Below are 20,933 nucleotides of genomic sequence, written 5' to 3'. Positions count from 1 at the left end.
TTCTCTTGTTTCTGTCTCTGCCTCTTATAAATATATGTGAGATTGAGACAGGGCAGAAAGTAGTTCTCCCACAAGAGCAAATCTATCTTCAGGGTCAGCCCATTGGGTGGAGAGAAATAGTACCTGAGCCGCCAAGTGCTAAGAAGCAGACAGTGGGGATTGGAAGATGAAGATGCCACATGGCCTGCCCTCTTTGCTCTAAGCCAGTGATTCTCTGCCAGTCGTAAATGTATCATTGATGGGACAGAGAAGTTGTCTAGGTGGGTTACAGGATTTGGATAACATGAAATTATGGATTTTAAAAAATAACTTGTGTTTTGGTAATATAGCAACATTTCTCCTAAGAATGCTCCTGCATTTTTTAAATTTATTATCTTTGTGTTTTATACTTGTAGGAGCTATACATTTTAAACTCAACATGGTTATATTATAATGTTCAGCTACTTATTTGTGTTGGAGGAAATGGGTGGTAATTGATATAGGTGGTAATCCATAAAATCTGAAATAAAACCTCTGGTCTTTAAAATGCTGCAACTCTTTTGTTTTAATTTGTGCCTTACATTATTATTGTTTGCGTGTACACCAATGACAATACTAGATTTTAAAAAAAATGTCCTTAGAAGTGACTGTAAACAATAAATCTAGGTACGGAATGCCTGTAAACATGTAACACTCTTTTTTTGGGAAAAGTGAGCATTTTCTCTTTTTTCATGGTGGGAACCAGATTCTCTGTCTAACAGAGTGAGTGGGGAAATGTAAGAGACAAAAGGTTGAGAACCACTGATCTAAGCTAGCCTGCTACCATTAGTTTCACTGGAGGAAGCTGATCTGTCATCAATGTTCAAGATTCAGTTCTGTTGTCTTCTGTTCATATATTAAAGGTGGGGGGTGGAAGCATCTTGTCCTTTTCTTCAGGCACCATAATGTCTCCAGTCGCTCCTGCTTCTCCTTTTCCCCTTTGGTGAAGAAAATAATATATCTCGGTTGATGCTGAGTCTGTGATAGCTCAAGTACAATTGTTTAATTGTCTGTGGAGGCCGAAAGCAGTGCACTATTTCTACCCCCCTCCCCTTAGTCATCCTTTTGCCATGTAATGAACACATGTGCCTCTTCTGGTAAATCCTAATAAATCAACCCTGCTGGCTGCTAATGTACAGTCATTGTCTCTACTCAGAGCTATCACCAATCAATTCAACAATGTCAGTTGAACTTTCCTTTTCATTTCAGCCATGTGCGAGGAAATCACGGCCTTTCCTCTCCTTATTTACTTAAAATATTTCTCCTAAAAAAAAGGACCCAAGGCAAACTTTATCCTTAAAAAAGATACTATTGGAAGCCACAGTAGTAAGGTACTAAAATATTTAAAAATAATTAAATAAACATTATATTTAAAGTATTACATAAAAGCATTACTAAAACAGAATTAAAAGCAAAACAAAGAACCATCCAATTTTAAAACCCTTTAAAGATAGGCAGTCACTAAGGGAAAACCTGCCTGAAGAGAAAGGTCTTCACCTGCTTTTGGAAGGGCAGCAAATATGGGGTCACCCTGGCCTCCTGTGAGAGGGAGTTCCAGACTCTGGGAAGGCCCCCTCCCATACACCTGTAAAGGTAGAGGGACCAAGAGAAAGGCCTTACTGATGATCTTAACTTCCAGGCTGGCTTAAAAAGGGAGATAGGGTCTTTGAGATAGTTTGGATCCAGCCCACCTATGGCTTTATAGGTTAAAACCAGCACTTTGAATTGGGCCCAGAAACAGATTGGCAGCCAATGGAACTGCTGTAACAGGGGTGTTATATGATCTCTGTAAGCAGCTCCGGTTAACAATCTGGCTGTGGCATTTTGGGCCTGCTGAAGTTTCTGAACACTTTCCAAAGGCAGCCCCATGTACAGCACATTGCAGCCAAGATGTAACAAAGGCATGCGTCACTGGGGCCAGATCAGTCCTCTCAAGAAATGAGCACAGCAGGCACACTAGTTTTAACTGTGCAAATGCACTGCCGGCTACCACTGAAACCTGGCATCTAGACGAAGAGACAAATACAGGAGTACATGCAAGCTGTGCACCCATGATTTCAGAGGTAACCCCATCCAGCACTGGCTGGATCCCTATACCTTGATCTGTCATTCGACTAACCAGGAGCATCTCTGTCTTGTCCTTGCCTTTCCTGTCCTGCCCTGTGCATTTTGTATATTATTCTACTTGAAATGTGGCTGAGAGTTCCAAACTACCGTATTTTTCCATTTATAAGATACCCCTCCCACTTTTCTAACCCAAAAATTAAGAAAACTTTGCTTTGAGTATTCAGCCTCTGAGCTCAGAACGTCAGACATTACGAGTCCCTGTTGAATCTGAGCACTGCCTACAGGCTCCGCCTCCAATGAGGTGTGTTCCAATCGGTTTGTACAGCATCAGCTGACATCAGTTCCATAAGGCAGGAGGAAGCGAAGTCTCCTGACTTTTACTTTTTTACTTTACAGTGGTGCCTCGCTAGATGATGATAATCTGTTCCACTGAAATCACTGTTTAGCGAAATCATTGTCTAGCGAAAAGCATTTCCCCATTGGAATGCATTGAAACCTGTTTAATGCGATCCAATGGGGAAGAATCGTCGTTGTCTAGCGAAGATCAGCCATAGGAAAGCCGCTTTGTGAACTGCCGATCAGCTGTTTAAATCACTGTCTTGCGATGCTTAGGTCCCGAAAACACCTGTTTGCGAGCATGGAGGGAGCTGTCAAAATCCTCATCTAGCAAAAATCGGTTTGCAAAGCAGAGACCAAACATTGTCCAGCAAAATTCCCCCATAGGAATCACTGCCTTCTGCTAGTACAAATGCCCAAGAGAATCATCTTTATGTGTAAACTGCTGGTGAAGAAGGGATTTTAAGGGGAGACTTGCCCTTTTATTTTTTAAAATGTTTTTAAAATTATGTTAAACTGATTTTTCTTTTAATAGCTTTTAATAATTAATATGCTTAATTGATTTTGAATAATGTGTTTTCAAAGGTATTGATAATTGTTTTAATATTTGTGTTTTTAAATTATTTGTAAGCCACCTGCAATCCTTCCAGAGAGAGAAAAGACAGGAGGAAGTTAAATAAATGAATATGCGAACCGTGTCAACTGACAAAACTGGCCTGACCCTAATTTGGTTCTAGGTTCTTGGATTGGGAACTGGATATTTCATGCACACAATGCAAAACTGAAATGCAAAACCAAACAACTAACCAAGCTCTTTCCTCTTTTCTCTGCCCCAAGCCCTTATTCTAATATTTAAAGCCGTCAGGAACAGGAGCCTTCTGGACTCTCCATCAGTGTGGTGGTTCCTAATTTTGCTGTGATCTTTTAACCTTGAATTGTCCCTTTCATCCTCTATACTGTATGTCTAAATTATGGGATTCTTTTATTCTCGTTTTCATCACACCTTAGCAATGTGAGGCTTCATTCCATATTTGTAAAGTTCTTTCGAAACCATGAGTGGTCATAGAGATGCTATAAAAAGCTTGTGGTATTAATGTTAGTGTGAAAAGTAGAGGCCCAAGCCGCTTTGCCATATCCTGTCCCATTAACCACATACATCCTCATCCAACATTAAGTCTTGCTTTTAATTATACATATGCATACTATAAATACCTTATAGTAACACAAAGGCCTCTGTGCAACTACCATATAAATAGGTGAAATCGGAACATGACCTTGCTTTGGCATTGGAGTAAAATGGCCTTAGATTTTTCCATAACCTTTGGGAGAGCCGGGAAAAGAACATTGTTCTGTGTTAGTTAATGCTGACTCATCTCCTGCATCTGACCGCATGCAACAGATAAACTGGCAGGGGGGTTTCTCAGCCTTCAACTCAATGGCCTTGAACAGACCACTATTTTTAGCCTCAGATAAAATGGCTGTTGTTAACAAGCAGTGCCACAGAACTTTAGATGGGATGAGTGAGGCAAAGAATGCAAAGAGGGAGGGGTTCTTGTTGATAAGTCAGGGATATAATTCCCACCTTTCATGGCAGGAGGCCACAGGCTTCTTCCCTGACATCTCAAGTTTTAAAGCATCAGGTAGCAGGTGATAGAAAAGGTCTCTGTTTGAGTCTCCAAGGAGTAGAAAATACTGGCCTGGAGAGGCAAAACAATCTGATCCAGAGGTTAACACTTTTACATTTTGGTCTACGCCTTTTAGAATGCCTCAGCTAGCATGGCCATGGCCATGTTAGCTTGGAGATTCTGAGAGTTAGAGTCTCAGAAAGTAACTTTTCCAAGATCTTTTCTGATATGGTAAAAGACAGTTTCTTTCCTAGGTTCCCATGAAAGGCCATGAATTGGATGTTTTGCCTGCTCTTGTTTCCTGTACAGTACTAGTTCCAATTTTCACATTGTCTATAGCCTCTGCAATCACTCTTTATATTGACACTCTGAACTATTTATGTCAAGCTCAGTATGAAGCTGTTCTGCATTTTCTCTGTTGCAAAAAGATTTCACTTCCACAGCTGAACCTGCCATCACGTGATTCACATCCAACAGGCTTTGCAACAAGTTAAGGCGCAATCCAGGGAGCACATTCTGGGATAATCATACAGTCACTTTGTCGTGTTTGAACTTTGCACAGAGATGTGTGATGCATGTTTAAAGCATCTTCGTCAGATCATTTGAATTCAATGTATGTCCCAAAGTGGAGGGATCGTGTGTCACACTGCAGATTAAAAATGACTGTATATAAAGAACTACACAGCTCCACCTTTAACCATTTCCAACACAAGATGGAGGAGAGAGGAATTCTTGTAACAGAATGGATAGAAATACCAGCTTATGTAAATATGGGTGACATCATCCCTTCTCCTTTCTCCTGGTGCTATTTATATCTACTTTAATTTACTCCCCTTTGCTTTATTATCTTTCCACAAGCTCTTTATCCCTGGCATTTAGCATCTCAACTGGCAAGCAACAGCCAGCTGTATGGTATGGCAGGATAGCTTTTCTCCTGGCTGGGATGCAAACAGGGGGGAAGGTGAAGATCGGGGTGGGGAAATATTGTGTAGAGTGTATTTTCTGGGCTCCTTAGAATGGATGATGTTAAAAATCTATCACAGCTCTCAGAGCTTGTTAAGGGAGCGATTGCTACACACAACAAAACCTGAAAATAATGGGTTATAACATGTATTATGGGAAACATATTTCCCGCTTTTAAAACATTTTCCCTCTAGACAGGCAAATCCTTCAAAGCTCCATGACTTGACAATCAAAAGCAAATGAAATCCATGAAGTCTGTCTCTCAAGGATTACTGTATTTTTCCGTGTATAAAATGACACTTTTTTTCTAAAACCATTAAACGAAAAGGGTCATTTTGTACACGGGAGGAGTCAAAGGAGCAACTGAGCTCAGCCACATCTTGCAGCTGCCCATTGACTACTGCCACTGCCACCAGATCACCGCCTCCCCCTGCCAGGGCTCACCTCCAGTTCACATTGCCAACTTGTTCCCTGCCCAAAGGGAGCCTTCAAGTGGCGCTGCAGGAGGCCTTTTGGCAGTGGCAGCAGTCAGTGGGTAGCAGCGAGCAGCGGCCGAGCACAGCTGCTCCTTTGCCTTTGTATCCGCCTCTTCCTCCTCCTGCTGCTGCTGCCTCCACTGCCGGATTGCCTCCTCCACTAGCGGGCTCCCTTCGGGCAGGTGACAAGGCAGTGACGTGATTGGGTGGCAGAGGAAGCAACAGCAGGAGGCGGAGCCATCCCTCGCGGCTGCCCATTGACTGCTCCTCCGCCTCTGGCAAGGGACAAAATTAGGGGGCTGTCTTACACATTTCCGTATACACGGAAAAAATATGGTAATTACAAATAAAGCAAGCTAATATATAAAGTGTGAACTGAGTGAAATGCATTTAAGAATAAACATACAGTCTTGTATTTTTAATGGATTTTCGTTTTAAAATGATGTGCCAACTCTATCATCTAGTTCAGCCATTCTCACTTTTTTTTTCTTTTTGGGGAGGCTATGACCACGAAAAAAAGAAAAGAAAAGAAAGAAAATAGGTTGAATCAGGATTGTATGTATGTATGTATGTATGTATGTATGTATGTATGTATGTATGTATGTATGTATGTGTGTGTGTGTGTGTGTGTGTGTGTGTGTGTGTGTGTGTGTGTGTGTGTGTGTGTATGTATGTATGTATGTATGTATGTATGTAAAATGTAAGCCACATAACAAACCTTATAAGGTGATGTGTTGTTTCAAGTCTGTGCCCCCTTCAAATGTGCCAGCCCCCCTCCGTTGGCTATATGGCCCCCGTTGAGAATGGGTGATCTATTTTGCCCCAAGGAGAGCTGTTCTCAATTACAATTATACTAAATATGACTGTAAAATTCAGATGCAGTACAGGATTCCTGGGCTGATCCTGTAATTAACCGGAGTGAGCCAGTTGTCTCAGACAGAAATGATGGTGGGGGTGCAGGTTGGAAGCAGCAATGATGTATCTGATGACAAAGTTGTGCCTACCATGTAGCTCATCCTGTGCTCACTATGTATGTTGTGTCATTTTGCCAGTGTGGACATACAGTTTAACCCAATTACTGGTCAAGTCTGTTTTTGTGATATGTTGGAGAACGCATATCACAAGATTAACATATCTTATTAACTTTGGGTGGTAAAATACCTTGGGTGACGTACCAGTCTCCCAGTGTGACTACATTGATATTTAATGCTGAAAATACTAGAGGGTTGGGATGGTCTGATACACTTTTTTTCTTTTTGACCATATGATGTAAAAAGCCAATGTGAATCAGGCCAGATTTTCCATCTCCAGTTTTTTCCTCCACCACTGGAGTTTCTACTTTTTTTCACAGTCAATCAATTTCCATCAGTTTAAGTAGTGTGGTTGCTTGAAGCAATGCACAGATATGTACTCAGGAGTGCTAGTCATTCATTCAGTGGCACAATGGATGGGGACGCAGGGTCAAAACACTGGAAGGGCTGGATCTCTGCAAACACTGCTATTTCTTACCTTATTTTAAAGTCTTGGTGTCAGTGCTGTTGCGCTAGAGCATTGGGACACTGAGAGAGAGAGAACAAGAGAATGAGAACAGAGAAGGAAATTCACACTCAGCCCTTGTTTACAGCTTATTAAGACCATTCTTAATAAAATAGTTCTTCCGTAGCCACGCCTTCCACAAAATAGAAAGGCTACAAGAAAGCTACATTAACAAAGTGAGAGGGGAAGGTTGTCAATTTCCACTTCTTTCACTGTGTTGCCAGTTAATGTGAATTTACCCAAGGAAACCTGACTTCACAGCAGGTAATTTTTCTCACTGTGTACTCATACACTCACTGTGCTTCTTCTGAAACTTGATCTAAGAGCCGGGCTACCAAAGTCCAACTGTAACTTATATAGAATATATAACACATATTGTGTGGTCTACAAAAATCTGCATTGCAGAATATGCATAAAGCAAAACAATTAAATGGGTCCTTAGAGGAAGATCTGATCTAGTTAAGAACTTAAGTCAAGTTCTCAGATTTTTATTATACCCTACAATAGGCATTTTCTAGGTTCTGATTTCCCCTTCCCTTTTTCCAAATCATTCTCCATATATTATTTATTTATTTATTTATTTATTTATTTATTTATTTATTTATTTATTTATTTATTTATTTATTCCATTTATACCCCGCCTATCTGGTCATATTGACCATATAAGATGACTTTCCCCCTTGAATTCCCCAGAACTTCTTTTTAGTTGTTTCCCACTATCTCTTCCCTTGACACCACCTAAAAATCTTTCCTACAGTATAAAATGCACCCTTCTGTCTCTCTAGGTTGGGTTATGTCTCCATTCTCACTGCTCAGACAGCTTTAACCCTTCCTTGTTTTTTTTTAAGGACAAAAAGAATTTAAGCAGATTATGAAGGAAAAAGAGTCAGAAAAAGTCAAAGTAGAAAGAAAGACCCCTTTAGAACAATAAGAAAGCCTATAATAAAAGAAATGTAGAAAAAAATTATAATCGGTACCAAAACTCTGGGTTACTTTATATTTACCTTACAAAAATGAGGTATTGTTAATAGTTTTTTGTTTGTTTGTTTTTTGTTTTGTATCTATTATAGAAGAACCTGATCTATTTTTTAAAAAAAGCAAGCAAGATAAGTAGTGGCAACATCTGATCTGAACAAGGAGGAGTCACTCCAACACTGTAGTGTGAATTACTCCTTTGCTTCAGTCACCTATGAGAAAAGAAGAGAATGGAGTTTCTGTAATTACTTGTCTTGTTACAGCTTTGGGTTGTTGTTGTTGTTTTCTTTTAGATCACCCTGGCCACAATGTTACCTGCCATCACTATTTAAACCAAATATGTGGACAAAATTATTTTTAGGAACCATGAAAACCAGAATACGAAATGATGGAACAGTTAACCATCATCAGAGGTGAAGCAAGGGATTTCCTATGAATGTGATGTGTGGTTTTATTCCCTTACTTGAAAAATGAAGTTGGATGACATCATTTCTTCAGAAAACCAGGCTGTGCTGAAGCTGACCATTGGTATTCTTTCTGCCCAGAAGTCACTTTAAAGATTTGAGAGAGCTGAATTGTGCCCCCACAATTCTTACACTTGTGCTCACACATCCCTTTTCCCAGAAGAGAACCTATGATGCAATGGGCATTGACTTCCAGTTAGCTCAAACATACAACAGCTGCTGTTACACATTAATATGACTTCATAAAAAGCAAGCAGGCAAGAAGTATGTGGGATGAGAGGGGGACCGTGACTGATGTGGGTTCCCGGTCTCTAAACAAGCAGCATTCAGTCTTTGTGGCTCATACAACTCTCATCATAGCAGGAAAATCCCACGCTTTTTCTCCCTATAAGTGGTTCCATTGCATTCTTCCTGGAAACACCCAGGACGATCCCTTTGATGATCCACACAAAGACTTCATCTATAGGCATGTTAAAGGCCAGAGATAGTAAGAATATGTATGTCTGGGGTCCACTTCAGCTCTAGCATAAGGACCAGAAATGCATCCCACTTCACAGCCTAAGACTTTAACAAATGCCCAGATGCTGTTAGCAATGTCAGTGTCCCTTTCCAGAAAGGAGTATTGCAGTTTCAGAGTACATGCACTTAGGCATGGTGAGATGGTAAAATAAGGGCACTGAGGAAACCTGTACAAACAAATAAAATAAGTTTCACATTCCCTTCCATTTGAGTTCTTTCACTGCCCAGTTCTTTCTGTCCTAGATGTAAAGAAATCTGCAAATTTTGGTAATGAGCTGAAACAAAACATTTTATCATTTGCACCAGCCAGATGCAGCTGGGCAGGAACTACAAGTTTGCAGATAACCCACAGTAAGCTTTTTTACCGTGGGTTATCTGCAGGCAGGCATGAAACCACTTGAAATACACATCCTGTTTTAATGTGATCCATTAAAGCAGGACATGTAGTTCTAGCTGTTGGCTGGCCAGTTCTAGGAGGCTTCCAGGGTACTGACAGAGCTGGTGTTGGGGCAGCAGCTGAGAATCTGCGTCCACTCAGCATATCGCAAAAACCAAGCCATTGCCCCTGCACCAGCAAGAACAACATCACCAGCTGGACAGTGCTGAAGTAGCTGAAAAGCCTCACAACACTGACCAGCCAGCAACGTTGCTCTTGTTTAGTGGAGAGATGGTGCTCAAGCCAGCACCACAAATATGGCTGAACATACAGACTTTCACATCCAGGTTGTTGTTTTTTTTTAAAGCACTCAAAGCGTTTTGCCTGTATGGACAAATCTAACAATTTTCGTTTCCCTCCAGTAAGGTTTTTTCCCCTCTAATCTCAAAATTCTTTTCATCTCAAATATAATGAAACTGAGAAATTGTTAGGTAAAGGTAAAGGTTCCCCTTGACATTTAGTCCAGTCATGTCTGACTCTAGAGTGCGGTTCTTATCCCCGTTTCCAAGCCATAGAGCCAGTGTTTGTCTGAAGACAGTTTCCGTGGTCACATGGCCAGCGCGACTAGACACGGAATGCCATTACCTTCCCACAGAGGAGGTACCTATTTACTCACATTTTTAAATGCTTTCAAACTGCTAGGTTGGCGGGAGCTGGGACAAGTGACAGGCGCTCACTCCATTGTGTGGATTCGATCTTACAACTGTTCGTCTTCTGATCCTGCAGCACAGAGGCTTCTGCTTTTTAACCCACAGCGTCACCACATCCCTTTTTTCAGAACATCTGAAATTGTTACCCAAATGCTTATTCAATTCTCATGGAATTATTATTAAAAATATATCAAACTGTTTTGAAAGTAGCACAGAATGAAATAGTCATTCATCCCTATAATGCACTTTGCAAAATATTCCTGCCAGAAGCAATTTTGCAGTGATCTTTAACATAACATGCTAAATTCAAAATGTGTGAGTAAGGAAAAGCACATGCAGTGACAAACAGGTGTCTTTCACCTCTTGAGGAAGCAACTTTCTCAAATACATGCGAAATATACTGTCCAATTTGACTATAAAGACATGGGGGGATGAAAGCTTATAAATTTGTGGGAATGGGATAAATAATCCTAATCCTATACTCCAGTGGTTCCCAACCTTGGGTTACCCAGGTATTCTTAAGACTGCAATTTCCAGAACCCCTCACCAGCAGCTGGACTGGCTGGAGTTTCTGGGAGTTGTAGTCCAAGAACAACTCAGTTACCCAAGGTTAGGAACCACTACTCTACACCATTGTTGGGCAATGTCTAGCCTTGTGTAGCCCCAAGACACTTTCTACACACAACCTTTGACAACCTTTGAACTGCAAAGCTGGAAGAGACCCTATAGATCAGTGGTCCCCAACCTTGGGCCTCCAGATGTTCTTGGACTTCAACTCCCAGAAATCCTGGCCAGCAGAGGTGGTGGTGAAAGCTTCTGGGAGCTGTAGTCTAAGAACATCTGGAGGGCCAAGGTTGGGGACTACTGCTATAGATCATCAAGGCCAGCTCCTTTCAAGGAAGCACAAGGGGGAATTGAACTCCCAAACTCTGGATCCGCAGCCAGAGAGCTAAGCCGTTGGACTGTCCAGCAGTTCAACACATCCATATTTGAAAAAGGTGGGTCAGGAGAATGGCTGAAAAAAGTTTCTTGTGCTTTCTAGGAGACATGGGAGATGCAATTTTCCAAACATCTCTAGGCTTGACACATCTCCCTATTTTTATTTTATTTGTGAATTGGCCACTAGAGGGTGAATGCTTTTCCATGTTGGAGTTAAAAACATTTTAAAGGGAAAAATAGAATTGCAGGGTTGTATACATGCTCATCTGGGATGAAGCACAACAAAAATGAATGGGACTTTTTTTCTATGTAGACAGTGTTGCACTATTACTGAATGAACTGTAAATTAGTACACTATGGAAGGCGTGTGATTTTGTAGGTGTACCCAAGTCTTCAGTTAAATACTTTAGCAAGTTCTAATGGTATATTTTGACATACCTTGCTGTTCTAGCTGCGAACTCATGTTGCATACGATTCATGCCAAATTCTGCATTTGTTTTAGTTTACCCAGTCTGAATTCAACTTACAGTATTTGAGTGTTTCCTTCTACACCCGTTTCACCTGTTCAGCTCTCCAGTTTGTAATAGTCCAAGCTCTTCTGTTTCCTGATTACTGCACTTAAGTAAAAGAAACAACCTGCCTATACCATGAATAGGAGCAGCTTTTCTGGATCCCAGTTCAGTCCAGCAGCAAAATTATTCTGCCAATTCTCTACTGGAAACAAATAGTTTCCATTTCCTGAGTAAGCAATGTAGATTGTAATACATTCTCAGTGCTCTGTCAGGATTCTATTCCCTCTCTACTCACAAGTGACCTTGATTGGTGTGTCACAATTCTGCCTGTCACAAAAGTGTCTGTTGATCTTATCTCCAGCTGTGAAATTAGTTGTGAAGTCAATGTACACAATGTGTAGGGGCCTCTGGATTTAATTTTCAGTGTCTCTGATTCTGTCCATTGGTTATCACGCAGATAATCCTAAACATTCTGGGCCATTTTGCACATTATTTCATTCATTTGCCATTTATTTAGAATATCTTAATCCAGTTCTTTGGGCTGAAGAGTCTTCAGAGTAGTATTCAACATTACAGCAAAAGACTGTGTTTTCATTATAGATTTGCCATGGCTCTTTGTAACAACTGAAGAAGAGGGAATCAGCCATAATATCCACAGTAAATATTTCAGGAGTTTTGACTGTGTTTACTATGTCCTTCTTCGTTGTTACATGCCATCAAGTTGCCTCCGACCTATGGTGACCCTATGAATGAGCAATCTCCAAAATGTTCTGTCCTCAACAACACTGCTCAGCTCTTTTAGACTCAAACCTGTGGCTTCTTTAAGAAGCCAATCAATCTCATATTCGGTCTGTCTTTTTTTCCTGCTCCCCACAATTTCTCCCAGCATAATTTTTTTACCAGTGAATCTTGCCTACTCAGGATGTGCTCGAAGTACAGTGGTGCCTCAACTTATGGAATTAATCTGTACTGGAACGGCAGCCGTAGGTTGAAATTTCCGTAAGTTGAACTGCCATTTCCCATAGGAATGCATTGAAAACAGATTAATCCTTTCCGGCCGAAGGAAAAAAAAATACCCACCCATCCCCCCAAAAAAAAAAAAAAAACACTGCAAGGCCCTGGGTCTGCAAAAAATATATATATCTAAAAATAAATGTAAACATAACCCCACCAGCCCAATCCCACCCTGCAAAAGCCACCCAAAACAGTAAAAAGCTAAAAGCAGCACCTTACCTCCAGTGCTTCTTTTCAGCCCTGGCTCCACCGCCACCACGACTGCCGCCGCCCGGAGGCTTGAGCCTAGCCAGGGTGCTTCAGCCGCTCGCCCCTGGCCGTGGTGGAGGCAGCGGTCACCCAGCGCCTGGAGGCTTGAGCTGGCTGGGTTTCTTTGGCCTCTCACCTCCCGGCTTGCCTCCCGCTTGCTCCGCGCCACCCTCCGTGGGCCCATGGCAGGAAATTCAAATGGCAGAGAAGAAGACAAGCCGAGAGGCGAGCTGCCGAAGCACCCCAGCCAGCTCAAGCCTCCCAGCGCTGGGCGACCGCTGCCTCCCACACCGCCGCTGCCAGAGCATGCAAGAGGGTCAAGCCTCCTGGCTCTGGGTCACCCCCACCACATCCTTTTCCCTAACCATTGGGGTGAAAGAGCTACAAAGAAGCAGCCTCTTTGCCACCAACAGTTAGTAAATTAAAATTTCCCGCACGTTCCCCCTGCCTTTTTCCTTTCGTAAGTGGAAGCTCTGGCTGCAAGTCGAACCAAAATTTTGCAGCCGGAGCTTTCTGTAACTTGAAATTTTTGTAAGTAGGGACGTCTGTAAGTCGAGGCACCACTGTATAATAGCCACAGTTTTGTCATTTTTGCCTTCAGAGACAGTTCAAACTTGATTTGCCCTAGGACCCATTTTTTATTTTTCTGGCAGTCCAAAGTATCCACAAAGCTCTCCTCCAGTCAGTGCCACATTTAAAATGAATCAATTTTTTTCCCCTGTCAGCTTTCTTTCCTGCCCAGCTTTCACACCCACAGATGGTGATTGGAAATATGATAGTGTGGATGGTCTTGGTCTCCTTACACTTGATCTTTTATAATTTGTCATTGCTGCCTTTCCCAGTCTTCCTCTAATTTTTTGACTGTCATCTTGGATTGATAACTGAACCAAGGTATACAAAATCTTTAACAATTTCAGTTTCTTCATTGTCACCATTAAAGTTGTGTAGTTCTTCAGTAGTCATTATTTTTGTCTTTTTGTTATTCAACTACCGTCCTGAACTAACCTATCCCCACAGCAGACCAAAGAGCAGGCTAAATGACCTTCTGATCACACCTTTAGTGATTTTTTGTTTTTTAGCTTGCTTTGAATAGGAGAACCGTGGAAGCTTAGTGTGCCTTTGTTATATTTGCTTTATTTACAGATAGACAAACAGAACAGAAGTGGAGGCTAACAGGCACTCGTATAAGTCAGAAGATTGTCCAGAGAGCAAAACTGGGCATGCCATCAAAGCAACACATCCTGTTCTAGCTGAAAGCACTCTGTCTTTCTCCTCGCCACTTTCCAAACATTAGCAATGCTATGCTTCTCTCACTTGTTCCTCCACTCATATATCTAACCCCTCGCCTCATTTGAAGGAATGTCATTTGCCAAAAGGTCTTAATGGTGATCTCATTCAAAAACGCAGAGGGAATCCCACTTTCCAGTTTCTTAAACATCAATCCCATTCAAGGAACTTTAATGGTCAACCAAGGCTATTAACAAGCAATCCCTCTAACAAGAAGATGGCCACCTGGCAGTTGTAACACCAAAACCTAGCAAGTCAGCTAGCAAATCTATGACAGGAAAGAAGCTCTGTTGCATTGCATCATTGCCTCTCCTGCTATCTGCCTATGCCTCTGCCTCTTCCTTTGCCCCTTTACCTGGGCAACTCCACCTCCGTTAATTCCTTTCCCCTCCCCTGCCTTTGTCACTATCTCTTCACAGTCTCACTTGCCTGGGAACATCTATGGAAAGGACTGTGAGCACACTTCTCCTCATAAAACCAATTGTTTTCTAACTGTTGGGCTGTGTTGACCTCTCAGAACTAGACATGCCTTGTGGCTGTCAATTTCCTTATGTGGTACAGGAAGTTTACCTGAACAGGCAAAAATTGCCTGGTGCTGAGAAGGTGTAGCAGTTTAAAAATACTGACAGCAGTGACAGCTCCAAAAGTGGCTGAGATTCAGAGAGGGCAGGAAGAGCAGCAAATTTACAATTCTTGCATAAATTGCCATTTGAGGCGGTTGCCTTATTTTGTTTAATGCAAGGACGGTTCTGTCTCAGGTTCATTTACAATAGATTAGCAAAGATTTCTGGTTACCATCATTTAACAATCCAGTAACAAAAAATCTCCCCACCACCATTCCATTTAGGCTGCTATAATCAAGAAAGCTTGATAGAAAATAGAAGTGAATTTGTGTGTGCAAGGATTCAGTGTAGGTTCCAGTTATAGTACTGAAAACAAGGTCCTGTTCTGACCATATGCTACCTTGTTCTTCACTGTAATCTCTGTTTCCTTAAACCACTATTTTGCACCAGTGTCTAGCTGGTAGGCCTTTGAGGTTCTAGTGAAAAGGAGATCCCGTAAGCATTATGTTTCTGTCTTACTACTATAGCTTATGAGTTTTACTGCTGCAGAGACACCACCCTCAAGGAAGGAAAAGGTTGCCAATTTATCATTTGTATCAATTAAATATATTCACCTGTAAATATCTGGTTACCTCTCCATTCTTAGCCTTCAAAAAGAGGTAGGCAACTCCAGAGGTCTGAGGGCCACATGCGCTGAGGCTACACCTGTTCCTGTACTCCTCAATTCCTCCATTTTTTTCTTTTTTAAAAAAAGGATTATTTTACCAAAGACGTCTCCATGTGCCCACATTCTTATATGTAAACAATTTTTGAGATTCTAGCGAGCGTCAGGGGTGCTGGGAACTCTCCACAATACTGTATGTCAACTTGCCTCCCACACTCCCTTGAAAGGGACAAGAGGATTTTCTGAGCAAAAGATACTGTGTTGGGTTGATGGGGGCTGCATTTGGACCCCTGAAGGCTTCAGGCAGCTTGCGAAGTGCATACTGCCCACACAAAATGTCTAGATGAATGATGAAGAAAGCCAGTATAGAAGTGGCTAGGGAACAAGTAATATGACCCTTAGCTCTCTGGTTTTATAATTCTGATGTAAGAGTTAAAACCTGTATTTTCTGGCCCTTCCCCCAAATTATGGTTCATATCTGCTTTTAAGATTTTGTATAGTAGATAAGCAATTCATTCTTGCTGGAAGGCCAACAAAGCAGTTGATATGTGAACTCTCCTTTTCAATTTTTTTTAAATCAAGAAGGCTGCCTGAATTAAGATTTGTGTGTGTGTGTTTCTCTGTATGTTCACGTGTATAAAAAGGACTGTGGGACAGCAGATGTGGGATCTAACAGCATTAAGGCACTTTGATGCTTTTTTCCCTTCCCAGCTGCCCTGCTCTTTATCAGGCCATCCAACTGCCCTCTGCTGATCTCCTGGGGCATTGGTTAAAGCTTTGGCCTGAGATCATAGGAGAAATGAACACACACACCTCACCCACTGTCCTTCTCTGATCTCAGGAAGTGCTCAGGAGCTTTTGGGGAAACGAGATGGAAATATAAACATGCTGTTAACTCCCAAAGTCATGGAGTTGCTAACGCCTGAAACGTTAGCCTTTTAATTCTCCAGAGACAGAACTGGGAAAGAGAGAGAGAACTCACACATGGCCTAAACCAGCTGGAAAGCTTCCCCAAGGTTCCAAAAACACTTTGAATTAGTTCTTAGAGAGGTTAGTGTCAATTGTGTGTGTTCATGTGTTAATTTTCTCCTTCAAGTCATAAGTGATTTTATTTCCTTGCTTTGCTCTTGGTTGCAGTGAGTAGGAGTGGCACAGCGTCAGAGTATATGGTGACTCAATATTTCTTGTGGCAACAGAGACAAGTAAAAAGAAGGAGAAGTCATTGTCTTGAATGGCAAGGTGTATGATCGACACCATTCGGTTGGTGAAGGATAGGGGCCATTTCCACAATGAAGTACTTTTTCCTAATCCTGCTCTACATACACTCTGTATACAGAGGGTGTCAGAAATGCAGCTTGAATGAAATATTTAATCCTATTTTCCTACTTATTTGTATCCCACAAACGGTGTAATACAGCCCAAACCTAAACTCAGAAGATCATTGGAATTTACTTCTTGTCTTATATGCTTACAGACACTGTGTAATGGTTGATTCACCAAACAGAAATCCATATTTAGGGTGTCTTGTATTAGCAGGCTGCAAACCTGTCCTATATGTGAGGTAGTGGCTGCACATACTCTGCTTGCTATGGCGTGGATCCAGCAAGGAGACTGGCCACACACTGAGCACTTTCAAACAGCTGCCTGCTGTATATCCAGTGATTGTGATCAACTGCCAGGGCCTAAGATTGCAAATCATAATGTTCTTGATCTGTAGTGAGTGATTTCATCATTGCACACTGGGCATGTGCTCCAGGATGAAGTAATCAGCTCATATTTTATTTTAGGACCCAACAGCATTTAATGTTTAGTTGTGCTTAGTGTTTCCTTGATGTTCTCTTTTCATCACAAAGTGCAGCTTCAGAAGTCCCAATCTGCAGTAGAAAACACACGCAGGGGACTGATTGGTTTTAATCCTTTCCTCTTTGACAGGTTTTTTATTTTTATTTTTATTTTTGCTAAAAATGGGGAAAGGGACTTTTTCTGACTGTAAGAGAAAAGGCTACAGGTTCCCATATTTTTACTTCTTTTTTCCCCTGTTGGGGAGAAAAACACTGGGAGGGACAATTTTAATAGAAAAGAAACCATTAAATTGTAGGATTAAGAGGCTATTATGCCCACATGAATCTTCTTGTAGTGCAGGAACCACAGTTACTTATATGTACAAAGAAAGAACCAGAGGAAACTGCAGATATCTTCATCCATCCCACCTCTATACTGCCCCATTAGTGTTACCACTCTCTGGTCTTCACAACATACAATAAATCATGGAATAAAAACACAATGTAATAAATACAATAAAAATACAAAAAGTACAAGAAGCCCTGTTACTGCCTATCTTTAAATAGAACTACACAAATTAAATGCATTTTAACATCTCAGGTCATTATTCACTAGTAGAAGGCAGCTTTAGATACCGTATTTTTCCATGTATAAGACTATACTTTTGTCTAAAATATTTAGACTAAAATTGAGGGTCGTCTTATACACAGAAGTAAGCTGGGGAGAAAAAAACAAGTGGAGGGGAAAGCAGGGATCAAAGTGGTCCTGCAGGGCTTTGATCCCTGCTTTCCCCTCCACTTGCTAAACTTTAGCAAAAGGAAAGCAGCGATCAAAGTGCTGCAGGATGGCTTTGATCCCTGTTTTCCCCTCTACTCCCATGGGGCTTAGCAAAAGGAGGGGGGAAGGATCAAAGCAATCCCATGGCTGTATAAGGGGGAAAGGGATCAAAATGACTGCGCAGTTGTAGAATTCCTTTGATCCCTTTCCCCCTTCTTTAGCTAAGCCATGTGGGGCTTAGCACAAAGGGAGAAAGCAGGGATTAAAGCCATCCTGCAGCACTTTGATCCTTTTTACCCTACATATGCTAAGCCCCACTCAGATTTCTTAATTTTGGGTTAGAAAAGTGGGGGGGCATCTTATACACAGAAAAATACAGTAATTTTGTCTTAATTGACTTTCTGAAAACTAAGAAGGATGTCACCTGGTGGACCTAGGTAGGTAGGGAAGCTTATTTCAGAGGAAAAGGCACATGACTGAGGAAGCTAGTTCTTAGTGTTGACTTTTTTAGTCTCATTGAGTGTCACATTTCTTAACATTAAGAACTGCAAGGAGCAGATGGGGTGGGGAGCTATTTTGTGGGAGAAACGTTATGCCAAATATTGAAGTCCTAAACCATTAAGGGGTTTATAAATTATTACCAGCACCTTAAATAGAGCATGGAAACTAAGAGAAAGCCAATGAAGGCATGTCAAGACTAGGGATATGTGTTCACATATCCTGGTGCCTGTAATCAGTTTCACCACCACATTTTGGGGCTGCTGAAGTTTCCGTACTGACTTCAAGGGCAGCCCTATGTAGAGAGTGTTACAGTATTTATTTCAGGGATCACTAATGCATGAACTACTGTTGTTAGGTATTTCTAGGTAGGGGCACAACTGGGCAGCTAACTGAAATTGATAAAAGGCACTCTTGACCACAGCAGATATTTGCACCTCCATAGAGAGAGCTGGATCCCAGCCCTTCAGGGTCAAGTACCTTCCCCCGGACATTCGCGCGGCCCCCTCGCTGGGTATTTTTAAAAAGCAATTAAAGACAATGATGTTTCGGCAGGCCTTCCCCCCACCCCCCCTTAGCTAATCCTGATTTTCCTTTTTTCTTTTTCTTAGTTTATAATTTCATGGTTGAAAGTTTTCTTTTTTGTAAATTCGTTTTTAGTTATTGTTGTACCCCTGTTGTGAGCCGCCTAGAGTGGTCTATTGACTAGATAGGCGGGATATAAATAAAATAAATAAATAAATAAAATACCCCTCTAACCTCTGAACAGCAGGATTGCCATCTTAACTGAATTCAGTTGCAGTTTTTGGCTCTCGTCTAGTCCAATATCGACACTAGGCAGTGATCGTACAGCATCACCTGCAGAGGAAGGAAGAGAAAGAGAGACAGAGCTGTGTGTCATCTGCATGTTGATAACAATGAACTCTAAATGATTTCTCCCAGTAGCTTCATGTTTCTTATATATTCATTTAAAATATTTTACTCCACCTTTCTCCTTAAAAAGGACCCAAGGCTGCTTACATAGTTAAAAAGGCAATATTTAAAAGCAAAAACAGTCAGTATACAAATAGAAGAATTTAACAGCTGTTACATTAAAATGGTAAATAAAATCAATATTAAAAAGACATATAAAAGCAACAAGGCATAACAATCCATTAAAAAAGAACTCCTCTCAAACAGTCAGTCACTAAGGGAAAGCCTTAATATTTTAACAGTTTAATATAGATATTATATCTATAGATACAGATATTAAAAAGCAATGGGGATACAGCTGATCCCTCCAGGACTTTGCAACAGAGATCCCATGGGACGGATAATGCCTCTCCAAGCTGTACCCTCTGGGGTAGGCCCCCAAGGAAGGACCAATTAAGGATGTAGTTCCCAGGTTCCAAACTCAATAGCCACCACAGAAAGATACCATAATTGATGGTATCAAAGGGTGAAGAAAGATCCAGGAGAACCAGGAGGTTACTCCCTCGTGTCTGCCTCCCTCAGGAGATCATTTTGTAGGGCAACCAATGCTGTTTCAGTTCCATGTTATGACCTGAACTCTGATTGGAATGGATCTAGGCTATCCATTGCCTCCAAGGACATCAACGTGTAGTTTAGTCTGTAACGATACATTTTCTATGTATTTTCAAGATGTTCTAATGTTTTGGAATAAAGGTAGACTGGTATTCTAAAAAATACCAATCTACAAGAACCAGTGGACTTTGTTTGTCTGCAAGTAAACTCTTGATTGCCATAAGGTCCAGGCAATCGATATTCTTCATAGCACGCTAGGAGCCCAGGCTTCGCAAGGGTCACAAAGACCAAACAATCAGCACTTTGCACAGCCTCCTTCCATTGGAAGTGAGAGAACCAATTGATGCTAAGTTCAGTTCTCTGATGGGGTGACTGCAGAGCCACGGTAGGCTTAGCAATAGAACTCAAGAGCAGGTACATCAATATTTCTTATGTATTGTTCATTCCCACATCATAATGCATTTAATCCTTTGGGATGAAATTCTTTTTTTCCCCCAGACTGTAAGAGTCTTCTTTAAGTGGTCATCAGCCATCCACCTGTCTAATGACATCTTCTAGAGTTCTGGTTAATATTATTGCTGCTGCTGCTGCTGCTGCTGCTGCTGCTACTACTACTACTACTACTACTAATACTACTAATGCTACTAATGCTGCTACCACCGCCGCCACCACCACCACCGTGTTTCTCCAAAAATAAGACAGTGTCTTACATTGATTTTTGCTCTTGAAAACACACTAGGGCTTATTTTCAGGGGATGTTTTATTTTACAGTCATGTCATCTTCTTCTGGTTGCTGCACAATGGTGGAGGGTGGGGTTTCACTTAACTGGGGCTTATTTTTGGAGTAGGGCTTATATCACGAGTATCCTGAAAAATCATACTAGGGCTTATTTTCAGGTTAGGTCTTATTTTCGGGGAAACAGGGCGCTGCTGCTGCTGCTGCTGCTGCTGCTGCTGCTGCTGCTGCTACTACTACTACTACTACTACTACTACTACTACTACTACTACTACTACTACTACTACTGGTGACACTTTTCAGGGTTTTCCAGGTAGAGAAC

At 41.4% G+C, this 20,933-nt stretch overlaps 1 protein-coding gene and 2 long non-coding RNA genes across 13 annotated transcripts in view; 1 reads left to right on the top strand and 2 right to left on the bottom strand.

Annotated features, from left to right (window-relative positions):
* PIK3R3 (phosphoinositide-3-kinase regulatory subunit 3) overlaps positions 1–20,933 on the top strand; it is a 363,941-nt gene that overhangs the window by 145,905 nt on the left and 197,103 nt on the right. The window lies entirely within an intron of this gene.
* LOC110073779 (uncharacterized) overlaps positions 1–20,933 on the bottom strand; it is a 281,110-nt gene that overhangs the window by 121,669 nt on the left and 138,508 nt on the right. For 6 of the 9 annotated variants that reach the window (XR_013544884.1, XR_013544886.1, XR_013544887.1 and 3 more), the window contains 5 exons: positions 19,110–19,208; positions 15,244–15,368; positions 10,032–10,135; positions 8,460–8,628; positions 6,995–7,044 (listed from right to left, as the gene is read on the bottom strand). This is a non-coding gene — a long non-coding RNA (uncharacterized LOC110073779). The remainder of the gene's footprint in view (positions 1–6,994; positions 7,045–8,459; positions 8,629–10,031; positions 10,136–15,243; positions 15,369–19,109; positions 19,209–20,933) is intronic. The other 3 variants (XR_013544883.1, XR_013544881.1, XR_013544888.1) reach the window with 1 other exon arrangement.
* Positions 749–1,599, bottom strand: LOC144589036 (uncharacterized). Its single transcript, XR_013544893.1, has 2 exons — positions 1,516–1,599; positions 749–956 (listed from the first exon to the last, which is right to left on the bottom strand). It is a non-coding gene; the product is annotated as an uncharacterized LOC144589036 (long non-coding RNA).

This window comes from Pogona vitticeps, chromosome 4 (genome assembly GCF_051106095.1).
Source record: "Pogona vitticeps strain Pit_001003342236 chromosome 4, PviZW2.1, whole genome shotgun sequence".
NCBI lineage: Eukaryota > Metazoa > Chordata > Lepidosauria > Squamata > Agamidae > Pogona > Pogona vitticeps.
Note: the sequence above shows the minus strand (reverse complement) of the source record. Positions and strands in the feature narration are given on the sequence as shown.